Here is a 17757-nt window from a genome sequence, read left to right on the forward strand (position 1 = left end):
TTTATCAGAATAGGGGAGTTCACTCGCAGTTGCTGAAACACAGAAATTGGTGTCAATGTGTTTGACCTTCAGCAAAGTCATTCTGAGGGCAACTTCACTGTGTTTTAGGAAGCTAAGCAATGTCTTCATCAAATGTCATAGAATGTGGGACTTCCCTGGTAGCACAGTGGTTAAGAATCTGCCTGCCAATGCAGGGGACATGGGTTCGAGCCCTGGTTGGGGAACTAAGATCCCACGTGGCACGGGGCAACTACTGAGCCCGTGAGCTCCGGAGTGCAAGCACCATAACTGGAGAGAAGCCCGTGCGCTGCAGCGAAGATCCCGCAAGCCACAACTAAGACCCAGTGCAGCCAAATAATTAAATAAATAAATATTAAAAAAACAAACAAACAAAAAGAAAACAAGATGCCCTGGTGATTCCCAGGTACATTCAAGTTTGAAAAGTCCTGATTTACAAGATAGGAAAACTGCTTAGCTGGTAGAACTTGTCACAATGTTGCAATCTTAAGCTTTTTTGCAGGGCTAAGTGATATGTAATCAGTTTGTCAACCCCTATGATTATGATTTATGTCCAAAAGTAAACCCAGTCAGGGGTTAAACTGTTTGTACTCCACTAAACATTTCCAAGAAATCTCCTTGGAGTCAATGAGGTTGAGATCCCTTTAAATGAAGGGCTTGCCCTCTGGCTGATGGGTGAAAGAGTCATCTTTTCACGCCATTGTGACAAAATAAACATAACATAAATTTACCGTTTTAACAATTTTTAAGTGTACGATTCAGTAGCAATAAGTACATTCACATTGTTATGCAGCCATCACCCCCATCTATCTCCAGAACGTTTTCGTCTTCCCAAGCTGAAACTCTGCACCCACTAAACAGTAACTCCCCTTTCCCCCACCTCATGCCCCTTGGCAACCACCTTTCTGCTTTCTGTGTCTATGAGGTAGACTATTCTAGGTACTTCATATGAGTGGAATCATAGAGTATTTGTGCTTTTGTGACTGGCTTTTTCACTTAGCATCATGTCTTCAAGGTTCATCCATGCTGTAGCTTGTATCAGAACTTCCTTCCTTTTTAAGGCTAAATAATATTCCATTATACGTATATACCATATTTTATTTATCATTTATCCATCGGTGGACATTTGGGTTTTTCTCCATTTTTTTAGCTGTTGTGAATAATGCTGCTATGAACATGGATGTAGAAAGATTCATTCTTATAACCAGGCCTTCATGCCAGGCAGGCAGCTCTCCTTTTCCTGCTTATCCACATTATTTCCTACAAGCATACCACAAGAAACATTACAAAATTCACAGTTAATGGATGTTCTAAATGAATTTCTTTAATATGTCAAGTCTCTAGTTGACTCCTCATTAAGAAAAGGGAATTTGCTGTTGTTTGGAGCGAAATGTCTGTTCCATTTAGCATCTCTGTCTGGGAGCAATGGCCTCCTGAATACAAACTGAGAGTCAGAGCCAAGGCATTAGTTTGTAAAGCTCAAGTATTGATTTGGTGAAGCCATTCTCTCCCCTGATGCTATCCTATTAACCCAAATTATCTCTGTGACTGTAGGAACCATTTTTTTCCTTGCGTGTGCTGGGCAGCTGGTGACAAGTTCCTTGATGATAGGCTCTGACAGAGACGAACAGTCAGCTGCTCCTGGGCAATCTGGGCCTTCCCTGCCAGAGTGTTACTGGGCAGAGGAACTTGCAGCCCTGAAGCCAAGGGGTAGATGCCCACCAGGATAGACTCAGGGCTCCATCCTGATTTCAGTGACCCGTACCAGGGCTCAGATAGGGGAAGAGTCCTTGAGCTTACGGTGGAACTATTCTAAAGAATTACTTAAAGCGTATTAGCTCCTCATAATGATCATATTTCTCTTCTGGAGTCTCCAGTTTACTTGTGCCACTTCAGGAAGCTGGGGATTGGGGTGGGGGAAAGGGCGAGGGGGGGGGGCAGGTTCTCCTTACGCGCTTTCCCACAGGCATCCAGTGGGGGCGCTCTCATAACCCTCCATTTCATCCCCACTGTTTCATCCCTGGAACAACTCTTGTTTATCCGATAGGCCTGTGAAGAGGAGAGGGTTACAATCACACCAGCTCATTTGGAAAATGAACACTGAAACTCTGGATTTCATCTTCTGTGCAATCACTTTTGCTTTGCAAACTAAATCTAGACGTAAAACAGGGGAACCACTAAGTCCCCCCTTTTCATGTTAATTCCTGGCCTTCAAGGATGATTAACTTTACCTAGAAACTGTAAACATATTTGGGCTAATCGTTTATGAGATCTGATTAAGAGCTTTACAGAGAAGATTTGCACCACGTTAGAAAGGCTCTAGCTATGTGGGAGAGTCACATATAAGGAATTTCCTTTTACCCAATTATAAAAGAAGAGCTAGAAATCACAGCCAACTACCCGAGAAAGGGGTGAGGATCTCCTGCCTTTCTGAATCCAAAGGAAAGAAAGTTTGCATATTGGTGAGAACATTTGAAGAATTCCCATGAAAACCATTGATTAAACCAAAATACATAACATGAGATGAGATTATATGTGTGTGCAGCCACAGCAACCTGTGACATGCTGGAAGGATCCAGTGAGAGTCCAGAGACAGGCATAAAATAATAAGGTATCTATAGGCCACTGCCTAGAGTTTACAATTTGCCCCTGATCTGTGCAAAAGAAAGGCCTTTTCCTCTCCATTCATACATACTTATCAAAATTTCACCGCTCGTGGGAAGACTGCCCAGGCTGACCCCTCTTAACTGTAATCATCCTTTTGCACGCTCTCAAAATATGTGTCCTAGGGCAGCCCACATGACGTTAATAACACATTTCTTTTTTATTTTACTTTTATTTTTGTCTGCGTTGTGTCTTCATTGCTGCGCGCAGGCTTCCTCTAGTTGCGGCAAGTGGGAGCTACTCTTCATTGCGGTGCACAGGCTTCTCACTGCAGTGGCTTCTCTTATTGCGGAGCCCGGGCTCTAGGTGTGCGGGCTTCAGTAGTTGTGTCTCGTGGGCTCTAGAACGCAGGCTCAGTAGTTGTGGCGCACGGGCTTAGTTGCTCCACTGCATGTGGGATCTTCCCTGACCAGGGATCAAACCCGTGTCCCCTGCATTGGCAAGTGGATTCTTAACCACTGTGCCACCAGGGAAGTCCCAATAACACATTTCTTAATGGTCATTTGCATGACATTTTTCAAGAAAAATGTGGTTTGAACTGTTAAACAACCTATAAGCTCCCTGAGGTAGGGACTATTTGGGGAGAGGGAGGTGGTGTCTGTTGTTGGTTTTGGCCTTTTTTCTAAGATGTCCTAAAGCAGCACTTCTCACACTTGAACGTGCATGGGAATCAACAGGGGATCTTGCTAAAATGGAGATGTTGATTTAGCAGGAATAGGTTGGGCCAGAGATTCTCCACTTTTAACCAGCTTCCAGGTGTTGCTGCTGGTTGGAAGACCACAATTTGAGTGGCAAGGCCCTATAACACCCAGTAAGGTGTTTCAAAATAAACAAGTAACACTTTCTATTGGTAATAGTTCTGGGAAAATGCCTCTTCTGGGGCCTGACCCCTTCAAGTACATGCTACCTTGCAATAAGGCCTTATCTTTTGATCACTAGACTGCCCCTAAACCAATGGAAGCCTGAGGACATGATTTTATTATAGTGCAGTTTGGATTTGTGTCTAAATTCTAGGAATATGGGCGGTTTTACTCATGCAATTTGAAAGGCTTGGTGAGTTATTTGGGTGTACATAGCCCAGCCCTGCCAAGCTAGGCCACCCTTGATAAGAGCCACAATTATACTATCTGGTCCCTTAAAAGGGAGCACATGCCAGGCTGCACAGAGTGCTGAGAGCTATTACCCCCCTTCTGAAATAGGGGCCCTGAATTTTCTCCCCAGTGGTTTAGGTAGGTAGAAGCAGTGTTTACCTGTGTCCGGTAAGTCTCTGTTTCCTAAGTCCTGCTCTGCTACAGGCAGAGACACCCCTTTTCTCTTGTAAAAAATCTTTATTGGAATATAGTAGATTTGCAATGTTGTATACAGCAAAGTGAATCAGTTATACATATACATCTATCCACTCTTTTTTAGATTCTTTTCCCATATAGGCCATTACAGAGTATTGAGTGGAGTTCCCTGTGCTATACAGTAGGTCCTTATTAGTTATCTATTTTATATACGCGCCTTTTCACTTCACCTTCGAAACTAGGAAAATTAGTCTTTAACTATTCTAAGCAGACCTCAGTAAATGCTTTTTAACCAGAGGGACAGGTCAGAAGGATAAGCTGGCACCACTGAAAGTGCAAAGACAGCTACCTGGACTCAAGTCAGACCTCTCAAAACCTCGGTTTACTTGTCATAGAGTCAAGGTGTTGGACTGGAAGATTCTTATCAGCCCTTAAAGTCTGTGATTCTAATCAGCATATCAGGGAAAGGCACAGAAGGACACAGGAATTCTACACGTGGCTACTTGAGGGCACAGTGTGACTGGGAGCCTCTTGGCTCTTATCCTCTGCCTGGTCTCAGCCCCCGTGCTTGCCCTGAGATGATGCTAAGTTATCCCTTCCTAGACAATTTGGTGCCTCACATCCGCCAGCCTATTGTAGCAAGACTAGAAAAGACATGCCCTGTGCTGCCACCTAACGGTTCCTGTTCTATCAAGGTGATTCTTCAGCACCGTTTGGATACTGTACAATCTTTCGACTCTTTTATACATAATCCATCAGCTATGAGAATCAACAAGAGAGAATAAAAATAGGGTACTTCCAAGTGCCATCTCATTAAGGGAATCAGGGGCTGTGACTGTAAGAACTAGAAGGGTTTTTTAAACTTTGTCATTTCCTCCTTATTGTTATTTCCTGTCTGTTTCCCTGTAGTGATTAGCAGTAAAACTCTAAAAACAAAAAGGGCCAAGGTGTTTGTTTTCAAGGGCAGTGAGGAAGCAGGGAACTGGGGAAACTGAACTCCAGGGTTTGAGGTAAACAACTCCAGGAGATGGAGTGGGTGGAGGGAGCTGAATAGCTGAAAGGAAAGCAGGCTGAGTCCTCAGGCTTCCTTGAAAAAGGAAAGAGGGGGTGGGAGAATGAACTTGCCTTCTAGCTGGAATGAAGGGAACAGGCTTAATAGCATTGTTGTTCTTTCCTATTTTGTCTTCAGATGTACCAGTCTGTTTTCAAGCCCAGGAAACCAAGCAAATGTAGAGCTAGTGCTGTAGTTTAGGGGCCTTTGTAGCAAATGATACTCCACTAGAGTAAGGATTCTAGATGCAAATGTCTACAGAAATGCCAGGCAGATAAGGTACCTGGATGGGGGCAGCCTGGGGTCAGGCTATAGGGAGTAGTGGGGACTGTGGTGAATTGGAGGGCACTTACTCCATCTAAGGAGGTAACGGCTACTCAGCCCCAGGTGGTTATGGCCCTAACCAAAATATGTACCCATATTGCCTGATCGTTCAACAAGAGAAGCGGGAAATTTGAATTATTTGTGAAGTCTCCTTATTTTTTAATGTTGGCCGCTAATGCTGCTTTGAAGACAAACAGCAGCATCATGTGTGCCAAATAAAACATGTGGATGAGACATATTTAGCCCAAAGTCCAGCTCTTTGAAAAGTTGGATCTAGAGCAATTTGCATTCTGGAATCTTAAAGCACTAACATGCTCCTGGCAAGGCATGGGGTCTTCTGTCAACAATAGCAAACTACAGTCCAACAAGCAAATACCAGATAAATTGGGGAAGTATAAAATGCTTTGTGTTTAGATTTGTTCATTTGTTAATTTTTCATATCCAGCTGGAAAGCCTTGAGTGTATTCATTCAATAAATCAAGAAGCATTCATTGAGCACCTAATATGTGCTAGGTAATGATAAATAAAATTTTTTCTGTAAAGGGCCAGAGAGTAAATATTTTAGGCTTTGAGGGCCATACAGTCCCCCCACAAAACTACTCAGCTCTGCCCATTAGAATTTCAAAGCAGACTTAGACAGTATATAAACAGATGGGTATGGCTGTTTTCCAAAAAACTTTATTTACAACGGGCAGTAGTTCAGATTTGGCCCATAGTCCATAGTTTACCAATTCCTGATCTAGAATATCTGAGAGCTTGCAGCCTAATGCAACAGTTTTCTTTAAGGAGTCCTACATGTTTATGCTTTACCTATTAAGACACGGGTTGGGCTTCCCTGGTGGCACAGTGGTTGAGAGTCCGCCTGCCGGTGTAGGGGACGCGGGTTCGTGCCCCGGTCCGGGAGGATCCCACATGCCGCGGAGCGGCTGGGCCCGTGGGCCATAGCTGCTGAGCCTGCGCGTCTGGAGCCTGTGCTCCGCAACAGGAGAGGCCACAACAGTGAGAGGCCCGCATACCGCAAAAAAAATTAAAAAAAAAAAAAAAAAAAAAAAAAAGACACGGGTTTAGGGTGGTATCACTATGATTTTAAACTTATTTTTGTAAGTAAGATGCCCAAAATAGCTCTCTATTATCATTTAGTATAAGATAAACTATCATAACTATTCTGTAAACATAAGCAAGTTACTATAAACATTGGAAATAATTCTGGTCCTACCTGGCTACTGAAGTTAGCTTGGCAAGGCTGTCTGAATATGAATTTAATGTAGGATAATTCTTCATAAAGAGAACCATTTACATAGGAGAACAGTGAGTATTTGACTGAGCCACTTACCTCAGTGGAGTGATTCAATACCTGTTTTTTTGGATTTGAAATTGTTGTGAAGAGGCAACACAAAGCTGAACACACCTGTTTGTTTCCTGAGTCCTAGGATTTACTACTTGGAACTTTTCATAAGTATGTTCTAAAGAGGACAAATGAAGCAATATATCTCTTTCATCTTTATATTCTCAATGAAGTAATAGTACATAGAAGATGCTCAAAATTTTTTTGCTTCATGAATGGGAGGCATACAGATTGTGGCCAAGTTAATTTCTTCTGATGTAACTTTTATGAACTATCAACTAAAGATGCCTAGCTGTTTATATGGCTGTAGATACTGTGTATTGGTTACTGAAATGTATTTGTAACCTCTTTCTCCTTTGCTTTCTTCTACGATAGACTCCCATGTAAGTAAGGAGACCGTATATTCCAATTCTGACCAACAAGTTATAAATCCAAGTACCTGCTGGGGTCTTCAAAGAAAGTTTCCTAATAGGGACTGATTCAGTTTGACCTCATATCCCTTCTCTTTTCTTCCTAATCTAGAACATAGATGCAGTACCTTAGCCGTTCAGTAGCATTTTGAACCCATGAGGATAAAAGCAACAGACTGAGGATGGTGGAATGGAAAGAAAGAGGAAGGTCTGATGATATCACTGAGCAGCTCCACTAGCCCTTGGGGTTTTTGTTTGTTTTTTGTTTTGGCTGTGCCATGCAGCATTCGGGATCTTAGTTCACCGACCAGGAATCAACCCCATGCCCCCTGCAGTGGAAGTGCGGAGTCCTAAACACTGGACCACCAGGGAAGTTCCAGCTCCACTATCCCTGAACTGACTACCTTTGGGTTTCTTTTTTTTTTTTTAATTTATTCTATTTATTTTATTATTATTATCTTTTTTGGCTGCATTGGGTCTTTGTTGCTGCACGCAGGCTTTCTCTAGGTGTGGCGAGCAGAGGCTACTCTTCGTTGTGGTGCGCAGGCTTCTCATTGCGGTGGCTTCTCTTGTTGTGGAGCACGGGCCCTGGACACGCGGGCTTCAGTAGTTGTGGCTCGCAGGCTCTAGAGTGCAGGCTCAGTAGCTGTGGTGCAGGGGCTTAGTTGCTCCGTGGCATGTGGGATCTTCCCGGACCAGGGATCGAACCTGTGTCCCCTGCATTGGCAAGCGAATTCTTAACCATTGCACCATCTGGGAAGTCCGGGTTTTTTATTACATAAGAAAAAAAAAAGTCCCTGAGGGTTAAAGCCATTATTATCTGGTTTTCTATTACTTGCACCCCAACCCAATCTTATCTAATTGGGGCTATTTAGAGTTTCTTTCTATCCTCATACTTCATCACCATTGCTCAGGAAATGTAATTTCTGGCATCCAATGTAGTCGTATTAATTCTCCAACTCTTCCTATGTCGCTTTAAAGAGTTGGGTTAAAGACATTTGAAATCTTGTTACAAACCCAAATAATATGTAATGATCAAAATTCATTGGTTTTCTTAGGAAGTCCTATTATAATACATCAACATCAACTTCAAGGAAAGTGTTCTATAATACAGCTTCTAAGAAATCAAAGGTGTCAACAGATTCTTTCTGAACTAGTTAGGTAGCAAATATTTTCTGCCAAGAAACCATCCAAAAAGTAGTTAAAATATATGAGTATATTTTACATTTTAAAGTTTCATGGACCCTAAAACCATCATATTTTGTGACATATACATTAGATTATTATAAAGACCTTTCAAATTTTGGGGGTTTTTTTGTTCTTTAAATTACAGGTGGTTTTTTTTTTTTTTTTTTTGGCTGTGTTGGGTCTTTGTTTCTGTGTGAGGGCTTTCTCCAGTTGTGGCGAGCGGGGGCCACTCTTCATCGCAGTGCGCGGGCCTCTCACTATCACAGCCTCTCTTGTTGCGGAGCACAGGCTCCAGATGCGCAGGCTCAGCAGTTGTGGCTCACAGGCCTAGTTGCTCCGCGGCATGTGGGATCTTCCCAGACCAGGACTCGAACCCGTGTCCCCTGCATTGGCAGGCAGACTCTCAACCACTGTGTCACCAGGGAAGCCCTCAAATTTTGGTTTTTAAGAGCTCCCAGTTGCCAAATTTTGGACAATTTCAGCATGAAAAGAAATTAATAATGGTAATAGATTGTAACACATTAAAAGAAAAGTAAAAAAAAATCTATAATCCACAGTGATTCACAAGCATGTCAGCTAATAAATGTAGACAAATGATAGAATTAGAGTTTTTAACTGCCAATATAATAATTGATTCAGGGTAGGATCATTAATGAATGCTAAAGTCTTTGAGTGAAAGGATTTTGGGGAACAAGATAATCATATGGTTTCAAAGTAGTATCCTACATTGGGAATTCCCTGGCGGTCCAGTGATTAGAACTCTGCGCTTTCACTGTTAAGGATCTGGGTTCAATCCCTGGTCGGGGAACTGAGATGCCTCAAGCTGCATGGCGTGGCCAAAAAAATAAATAAATAAAAATAAATAAAAGCAGCAAAGTAGCATCCTTCAGGTCAATTAATAATTCCAAAGGGAAAACGTATCTTTACCATGGAAAGATCTGTCAGACACCATCTTAACCAAGAGCTAAAACTTGGCATCATCAACAGTAAGACAGCAGGCAGTGTTCTGACCTTATGCACTGAGAGGTACACAGTACCCCCTATGCAGAATTCTTGAATGCTTAACCTGAATCTAAACATAAGGAAACAATTAGGCAAACCCAGAATTTGGAAAAATCTGCAAGACAACTGGCTTGGATTCTCTGAAAAGTTCAATGTCATGGAAAACACCAAAAGGTGGAGATTTTTCTAGACTAAAAGAAACTAAGGAGATAACGACCAAATGCCATGTGTAAACCTTGATTAGACTTTGCATTAGGAGGGAAAAATCCAACTGTAAAATAAGTTTTAAAGACCACTGGAGAAATCTGAATATAGATAGGATATTAAAGTATATTATTGAATTAATGTTAATTTTCTTAAGTGTGATAGTAATGGTATTGTGGTTATTTGCTAAAATGTCCTTTTTCTAGGAGATCCATATGGAGATATTTAGGGGTGAAGTGTCATGATGGCTGCATGCTACTTTTTAAAGTATGGGGTGTGTGTGTGTGTGTGTGTGTGTGTGTGTGTGTGTGTCAGAGAGGACAGGGATTTCCTGAAACATGGGACAATCAAGGCTAAAATAGGGACAGTCCTGGGCAAACTGGAATGGCTGGTCATCCCAACCATTCTGCAACTTGTGTCACCTATGTGACCTTGAGGAAATCATCATTTAGCTTCCCAGAGTCTTGGCTTCCTCATCTATACAAAGGATGTTATCTACATGCTACAGCATGGATATACCTTGAAAACATTATGCTAAGTGAAAGAAGCTAGACACAAAAGCCACATATTGTATGATTCCATTTATATGAAATTTCCCAAATAGGCAAATCCATACAGACAGAAAGCCGATTAGTGGTTGCCAGGGCCTGGAGGGAGAATATGGGGAATGATTGCTAAGGAGTATGAGATTTCTTTTTGGGGTGATGAACATATTCTAGAATTAGATATTAGTGGTCACACAACTCTGTAAATGTCCCACTGAATTGTACATTTTAAGAGGGTAAATTTTGTGGCATATTATTTATATCTCAATAAAGCTGTTATTTTAAAAATTCAGTAACATAAAGCTTCCGGGAATTCCCTGGTGGTCCAGTGGTTAAGACTCCATGCCTTCACTGCCAAGGGCCCAGGTTCAATCCCTGGCCGGGGAATTAAGATCCCACAAGCTGCAAGGTGCAGCCAAAAGAAAAATTACCTGTTGAATAGTTTTATTGATATATAATTCACATACCATACAATTAGATTCACCCATGTAAGTAAAATTCAATAGTTTTTACTATCTTGATAGAGATGGGCAACCATCACCACAATCAATTTTAGAACTTTTTTTTTTCTTGTTTTTCGTATTTTGGCGGCATGTGGGATGGTTCCTCAACCAGGGGTGGAACCTGGCCTCTGCAGTGAACGTGCCAAATCCTAACCACTAGGCCACCAGGGAACTTCCCAATTTTAGAACATTTTTATCGCTCCAAAAAGAAAACCCATGCCCATTAGCAGTCCCTCCCCATTTTCCTCCATCTCTCCACAGCCCTAGGTGACAACTAATTTGCGTTCTGTCTCGATGGATTTGCCTATTCTTATTTATTTATTTATTTATTTTTGACTGCGTTTGGGTCTTTGTTGCTGCGTGTGTGCTTTCTCTAGTTGTGGTGAGCGGGGGCTACTCTTCATTGCAGTGCACAGGCTTCTCATTGTGGTGGCTTCTCTTGTGGCGGAGCACGGGCTCTAGGAGCGCAGGCTTCAGTAGTTGTGGCACGTGGGCTCAGTAGTTGTGGCTCGCGGGCTCTAGAGCACAGGCTCAGTAGTTGTGGCACACGGGCTTGTTGCTCCGCAGCATGTGGGATCTTCCAGGACCAAGGCTTGAACCTGTGTCCCCTGCATTGATAGGCGGATTCTTAACCTCTCTGCCACCAGGGAAAGCCCTGATTTGCCTATTCTTAGGAGTGGAATTGCTGAATTATTGAGTTATAAGGTAAGTCTATGTTATTTTTTTGGGGGGTCCATGTCCTGCACCTTGTGGAATCTTAGTTCCCCAACCAGGGATTGAACCCAGGCCCTCTTCAGTGAAAGCGCCGATTCCTAACCACTGGACTGTCAGGGAATTCCCAAACAGATAATATTTTTAAAATATTTGAGACTCAAAAAAGGAGATTGAAATACTTGTGTGACATCTAAATGAGTCTTTGCTCTTATAACACCTCATGCCACCCTCCCCAACACACAGTATCATATCACATCACCACTCAGTATGCCTTTGTCTTGCCCTTAGATAATAACAACTTTCTAATTCACCCAGGGCCAGCTCCTGGGTGTTCAACCTGTGAGTCATACAAGATGCCCTACTCAGAAGGGCCTACATTTGGTTGAATGCTCTGCTGGCACCATGTTGAAATTCTTCTTCTGTTGTTGGTGTTTTTGTTTTGTTTTTGTTTTGAAGTTCTTAATACTTTTTGAACAAGGTGCAGGCACCCCCATTTCCATTTTGCACTGGGCTCTGCAAAGCTTGTAGCTGTCCTCAATCCAACTTTGTACCCCAGCGCTTAGCACAGTACTGAGGCTCTGTGGGTGTTCAATAAAGGTTAATTCTCTTTCCTGGTCCCCGTACCCTGAGATGTCCCTCAGACAGTGCATTGATCTTCAACACAGATTTACCCAGAGCCTCATCTGTGCCAGGAACTGTGTCAGCAGCTGGGGATACAGTCGGGAGCCAAAGCAGGCAGCTGAGGCCCCCTCTTCCTTCACAGCAGGGGAACTGCTCAGAAGGCTGTTCACGCAGGCAGATGAGCCCACCTAACCATTTGTCTGAAACAGCAATGACAGCGTCTGACTCATCTGTACTTTCAGTTAGAGAAAAACACATCACCTTGGGATCCTGATTTTGCGAGTACTGCTTTGTTACAGGAAATAGAAAGCTCTGATAACTGAAGATGGAACTTCAGTTCTTCTCCATGGTGTGAATAAAAAGTCAGCTTCGCCTTTTTCAGTATGTTTGTGGTGTCTATCACATTGACATCTGGTATTAAAGAAATCTGTCAGCACCTTTCAATTCAATTCCGTTTCTATGTACAAAACACTGTGCTAGGCACTGCTGATAGGAAGGTCCTTGCTGGATTTTTTTAAGCTCCTCACACAAACTCTTTGTTGTTTTTTAAATATTTATTTATTTTTCTGTGCCAGGTCTTAGTTGCAGACTCGGGATCTTCACTGCAGCATGCGGGATCTTTTTAGTTGCGACATGAGGGCCCTTAGTTGTGGCATGCATGCGGGAACTGTTCCCTGACCAGAGATTGAACCTGGGCCCCCTGCATTGGGAGTGTGGAGTCTTAACCACTGGACCACCAGGGAAGTCCCTGATCACACAAGCTCTTTGGACAAAGATTATGGTGGGCTACAACTTCATGGGGAGTCAGCAGAGAGCAGTAGTCAAACTAAAATCCCTGATATCACTGGCTCCTACTTGCTAAATGTTTTTTACTAGCTCTGAGTCCCAGGGGCAATTCCTTAGTCTTTCTAAACTTCAGTTTTTTAATCATTTGATAGGACCCTGGTGTCGAAGGGCTGTTGTCAAGATTAGAAGAGATAATGCACACACAGTGTTTGGCTCTTAGTAAGAAAGCCACACTAAAAACAAAACCTAAAACATCTTGTAAAATTGAGCTATTTTGCCTCATAATGGCTAAATGATACCGTTCCTGGCACATAGCCCTGAGTCATAAAATACCTCTGCCTGCAACTTCTATTTGTCCAGTTAGAGGTGAAGGCAAGCAACTTCAGCCAGCATCACCCAGCACTGTAACTCAGTGAGGCCCTCTTCTCCGCTTTCAGCCTTGGTAGTGACCCACACGCTCCCAGGCACACACTGTCTTTTGTTGGGGAGGCTGAGCCATGGGGCTGGAATGCCTGCAGCTGCTGGTGTGGCTACTTGGGGGGAGAAGGTTTGACCTGTCCTGGAATCTTTAGCTTCTTTGGAACCCGAAGCCCACTCTTCCCCAGTCTGCTCACTGAGCACCTAAAGACTCGGAATCTCCCCCGCCACCCCACCTCCCATCATTGGCCAGTCATTAGAAGTGGCTATACCCCCAAGGACAGGGGCATGATCTTGGATAAGACAGGTGGGCAATTCTCTGAGAGACACTCATCTGAGAGCAGTTGGCCAACTCTCCCAGCAGGTAGAGGATTGAGTGCTCAGTTGTGAAAGGGGGAATCTAGGTAGGCAGTGTACCCCTGAATCCATTCCAATAACAAGAGGTAGGAATTTCTGTTCTACATTTCAGCCATTGCTAGGAGTTCTGGAATGGGGGTGGGTTTGGGGAGGAGAGAGAATTGGGAGGTGGGCCATCTGCTCAATTTCATAGTTGATTATCTGGGAGAATTGATTGAAAACTGCACATATTATGGTTTTATGTATATATATATATTTTTTAATTTATTTATTTTTTAAAATTTTTGGCTGCGTTGGGTCTTTGCTGCTGCCCACGGGCTTTCTCTAGTTGCGGCAAGCGGGGGCTACTCTTCGTTGCAGTGCGCGGGCTTCTCATTGCGGTGGCTTCTCTTGCTGCACAGCAGGGGCTCTAGGCACATGGGCTTCAGTAGTTGTGGCACACGGGCTCAGTAGTTGTGGTGCACAGGCTTAGTTGCTCTGCGGCATGTGGCATCTTCCCAGACCAGGGCTCGAACCCATGTCCCCTGCACTGGCAGGGGGATTCTTTTTTTTTTGTGGCTCCTTAGTTGTGGCATGCGAATTCTTAGTTGAGGCATGCCTGTGGGATCTAATTCCCTGACCAGGGATCAAACCCGGGCCCCCTGCATTGGGAGGGTGGAGTCTTATCCACTGCGCCACCAGGGAAGTCCCTCCCTCATTTTCATTAACTGGATTATCAAACAATCTAGGAGTTTATTTATATCTTCTATTCTTCTATTTATATCTTCTATTCTAGGAGTCTATTTATATCTTCTATTCAAGGAAATCTCTGGCTACCCTGTGTTAAGTAGCCACCAACACTCTCTCTCATATCAACCTACTTCAAAGCTTTACGAATTGCTAAATAAATACAAATTTTATGATCTCATTATCTCATTAATCCAATGAGGTAGGTAATATTATCTTCATTACAAAAGTCACTAAATAGAGGTCACTCAGGGTATAAGTCATGGAGCTGGGATTTAAACCCAGTCTGGTCTATTTCCAGAGCCCTAGTTTTTTGGGGTGTTTTGACTATGTAACCATTATGTCTATACAAGAATAAAGATTTTAAAAGAAAACATGCAGACTCTTGTAAATGTATATTTGATGATAAAGGCATTGTTTGTACTTTTTTTTTCCTTTTTTTTTTTTTTTTTTTGCGGTACACGGGCCTCTCACTGCTGTGGCCTTTCCCACTGTGCGCCTGTTCCAGACGTGCAGGCTCAGTGGCCATGGCTCACGGGCCCAGCCGCTCCACGGCATGTGGGATCTTCCTGGACCGGGGCATGAACCCGTGTCCCCTGCATCGGCAGGTGGACTCTCAACCACTGAGACACCAGGGAAGTCCTCAATTTAATTTTTTATTTGTGATTTTATATTTTTTCTTAAAGAGGCTACTCTCCTTCCCCCCAAATAAATTGTGTAAGTTTCAGGTTCCACAAAACCTAAATCTGCCCATGGGTATAAAATGAGGTCTGGCTTTGCTGACTAAAGGAAGGATCTGGATTTTCTTCTAGGTATGATGGGAAGCTATTAAAGAGTTTTTGGTTATACAAATGACATGAACTGACTGATATTTTAGAAAGATTGCTCTGGTTGCTGGGTTATGTGCAATTAACATGGTGTTAGTGGGGACATGAAGGAGGGGGGCTATGTCCATGCTTATGGTGATGAGGTGTGGGGCGTGGCCACAGCTGTGCAACACCCAGACCCTATAGAGAAAAAGCCAGACAGGGGTTTGGGGCAGGAGGTGATAAGCCCCAACTGGAAGAAGATAAAATAGCCCTGCGTGGATTCAGAATTATTGAAGAAGAGATTGACTTTCTTATAGGATGGGGACCTGAGTTAAGGGAATTGTGATCTGAGAAGGCTGGAGGGCTTAAGGACATGGGGAATAAATTACTGGTAGGGAGAGAATAAAAAAACACAATAGGAATGAAGCATGGGACACCAAGGGTAATGGGAGAAGTTGAGAGATTAGTTGGACAGAAACAAGGATGATAATAATAATAGCCAACACTTCCATAGTGCTCACCTTGTGCCACATTCTGAGCTTTGCAGGCATTAACCTATTATTTTTCTTTTTTAAATTGTATTTATTTGTTTATTTATTTATTTATTCATTATTTTTGGCTGTGTTGGGTCTTCGCTGCTGTGCGTGGGCTTGCTCTAGTTGCTGCGAGCGGGGGCTACTCTTCGCTGCGGTGTGCGGGCTTCTCATTGCGGTGGCTTCTCCTGTTGCGGAGCACAGGCTCTAGGTGCACGGGCTTCAGTAGTTATGGCACGCGGGCTCAGTAGATGTGGCTCGTGGGCTCTAGAGCGCAGGCTCAGTAGTTGTGGCGCATGGGCTTAGTTGCTCCGCGGCATGTGGGATCTTCCCAGATCAGGGCTTGAACCCATGTCCCCTGCGTTGGCAGGTGGATTCTTAACCACTGCGCCACCATAGAAACCCCATTAACCCATTATTTTAGAAAGATGGGCTGCAGTTGGATTGTGGTATGTTCTAAGTACCAGGCCAGGAAATATGGACATACATTATTTTATTGACAGTGAGGGATCACTAAAGATTTTTGAGCAGATATGATTAGAAAATAAAAGAAAAGAAGAAAGTTTGCTTAGATAGGGGAACCTAAAGGACCCCAAAATTTTGAGTAAATATTTGTGGGAATAGCCATAGATTTCTCTTCCTTCTATTTATTTATATCTTCCTTCTTCCTGTCTCTTCCTTCTAACACATTAGTACTTTCTGTAGAATCTATAAGTTTTGCTGTTTTCTACTTCACTTCTCAATGTCAGAGTGTTTACTACTGAATTATCATCTATATCACTTTTCTTTGATATTCTACTAATTTTTACTCTGGATTTTTTTCAGTCTTTTAATAACTAAATGTAAAAGATTTCAAAAGAAGATGCCTTTCATATCCAAATCAGAGGTCTGTAACTTCTCACTAGTTTATTGTAATGTTGCAAAATGTCATTCCGTTGACTTCATGGTAAATCGACCTTGGATTACAGTGTGTGCTCCTCAGCCTCCCCTCATCATGCTCCAGCTGCTGGGCCATTTGGTTCTGTGAACAAGCCAAGCTTGCTCCAGCCTCAGGGTCTTTGCACTGGACTGAGCTCTCTTTCCTCTGATCTTCACTTGCCTGCTTCTTCTTCTTTTTTTTAAAAAATTAATTAATTAATTAATTAATTTTTGGCTGCACTGGGTCTTCGTTGCTGCGCGCGGGCTTTCTCTAGTTGTGGAGAGCAGGGGCTACTCTTCATTGCAGTGCGCGGGCTTCTCATTGCGGTGGCTTTTCTTAGTTGTGGAGCATGGGCTCTAGGCACTCAGGCTTCAGTAGTTGTGGCACATGGGTTTAGTCGCTCCACATCATGTGGAATCTTCCCAGACCAGGGCTTGAACCCGTGTCCCCTGCATGGGCAGGCGGATTCTTAACCAGTGCACCACCAGGAAAGTCCCCACTTGCCTGCTTCTTGCTTGTCATTCAGACCTCAGCATAAAATCATCTCCTCAAGGAAATCTCTGGCTACCCTGTGTTAAGTAGCCACCAACACTCTCTCTCATATCAACCTACTTCAAAGCTTTACGAATTGCTAAATAAATACAAATTTTATGATCTCATTATCTCATTAATCCAATGAGGTAGGTAATATTATCTTCATTACAAAAGTCACTAAATAGAGGTCACTCAGGGTATAAGTCATGGAGCTGGGATTTAAACCCAGTCTGGTCTATTTCCAGAGCCCTAGTTTTTTGGGGTGTTTTGACTATGTAACCATTATGTCTATACAAGAATAAAGATTTTAAAAGAAAACATGCAGACTCTTGTAAATGTATATTTGATGATAAAGGCATTGTTTGTACTTTTTTTTTCCTTTTTTTTTTTTTTTTTTTGCGGTACACGGGCCTCTCACTGCTGTGGCCTTTCCCACTGTGCGCCTGTTCCAGACGTGCAGGCTCAGTGGCCATGGCTCACGGGCCCAGCCGCTCCACGGCATGTGGGATCTTCCTGGACCGGGGCATGAACCCGTGTCCCCTGCATCGGCAGGTGGACTCTCAACCACTGAGACACCAGGGAAGTCCTCAATTTAATTTTTTATTTGTGATTTTATATTTTTTCTTAAAGAGGCTACTCTCCTTCCCCCCAAATAAATTGTGTAAGTTTCAGGTTCCACAAAACCTAAATCTGCCCATGGGTATAAAATGAGGTCTGGCTTTGCTGACTAAAGGAAGGATCTGGATTTTCTTCTAGGTATGATGGGAAGCTATTAAAGAGTTTTTGGTTATACAAATGACA

This window comes from Mesoplodon bidens (assembly GCF_964165515.1).
Source record: "Mesoplodon bidens genome assembly, chromosome: 19".
Lineage (NCBI taxonomy): Eukaryota > Metazoa > Chordata > Mammalia > Artiodactyla > Ziphiidae > Mesoplodon > Mesoplodon bidens.